The sequence below is a fragment of the Physeter macrocephalus genome, unplaced genomic scaffold (genome assembly GCF_002837175.3).
Source record: "Physeter macrocephalus isolate SW-GA unplaced genomic scaffold, ASM283717v5 random_7911, whole genome shotgun sequence".
Lineage (NCBI taxonomy): Eukaryota > Metazoa > Chordata > Mammalia > Artiodactyla > Physeteridae > Physeter > Physeter macrocephalus.
Window position 1 is genome coordinate 307 of NW_021153195.1, and position 1,120 is coordinate 1,426.

Below are 1,120 nucleotides of genomic sequence, written 5' to 3' on the forward strand. Positions count from 1 at the left end.
GCAGCTGATCACAATTTACCTACCTCACCGCATCCTCATGAACTGCCAAAGCCTCCACTGCTTAGGCAGCTGATGCCAGCCCATCACGAACGGGACACATCCTCGGGAAGCCGAGGCCGACACCTGCCACCCAATGATGACATTCTATTTCATGACATCACAAAGGTCCTGTCCTCATCATCCCTTACATTCCTGTCCCGGCCATCAGCAACCACGCAGGCTTAAACGGAGCACCGCCCTCGCCCCACCCCACGAGGACCCACTTGTCCCCAACACTCTGCCGGGAGCTAAAGGAGGGGAGCAGACAAGGGCAACACTGAGGCCTAATCCATCAGCCACTTTAGGCCGACGCCCACCCCGAGCCACACCCGTCCACAGCTCCGGCCTCACTTGGCAGTCAAGAAAGTCACCGTGCCAAACGCAAGAACAGGGAGGGCCACAGGCCTGGCCTGAGGCACCAGGCTCCAACCAGAGAACCTTGCTCATGTTGGCCACCAGAATTAAACCCCGAAGCGGCATGCACGAAGCGTGAGCCTGGCCCAAACACACTTTTCCAAGCTGCAAGCTCACTTGGCCTACACCAGCACACACTCCGACTCTGAAGACAAGCAGGAGAGCACGCCCTCTCGCATTGCCCCAATGGCCTTGCAGCAGAGACCTGATATCCATAGACGACCCAGCTTATGGGTACACACAGTCCACCCTCAGACAGGAACCCCTCTAATATTAGGAGCCCTGGGTGGTGTTTGCATGCATGCCAGCAGGGGACGCTGGCCCTCCCTCCTCACGGTCCCCTACCCCCCAGAGAGAGGAAACGTGCTGGACCTCAGTTTCGATGAGGAGACGGTAGAGGGTTCTCACTCATTTTGTTCAGATTTTCCAAGGAATGCATACAAGGGTGTCATCATCGATCCAAGCACGTGCTGGGAGGCTGCAGAACACAACCGGGCATGTCGTGGGGGCCTGCAGAGGAGCCATGACCCCGTAGTACTCCAAAACCCTGGGGAATCTACAGTCCTCAGGCCACTCAGCAAGAGCAACAGTCAATCCACTCTGGCAGCCACTGGGCCCGTTTGAGGAAAACCTCATATCCAATGGCACATCTCAGGGTGGGTGAATG

General features: G+C 57.2%; 1 non-coding gene across 1 annotated transcript; it reads right to left on the bottom strand.

Annotated features, from left to right (window-relative positions):
• Positions 1-821: 821 nt before the first annotated feature.
• LOC112063277 (small nucleolar RNA SNORD116) lies at positions 822-914 on the bottom strand. Its single transcript, XR_002890942.1, has one exon. It is a non-coding gene; the product is annotated as a small nucleolar RNA SNORD116 (small nucleolar RNA).
• Positions 915-1,120: the final 206 nt, after the last annotated feature.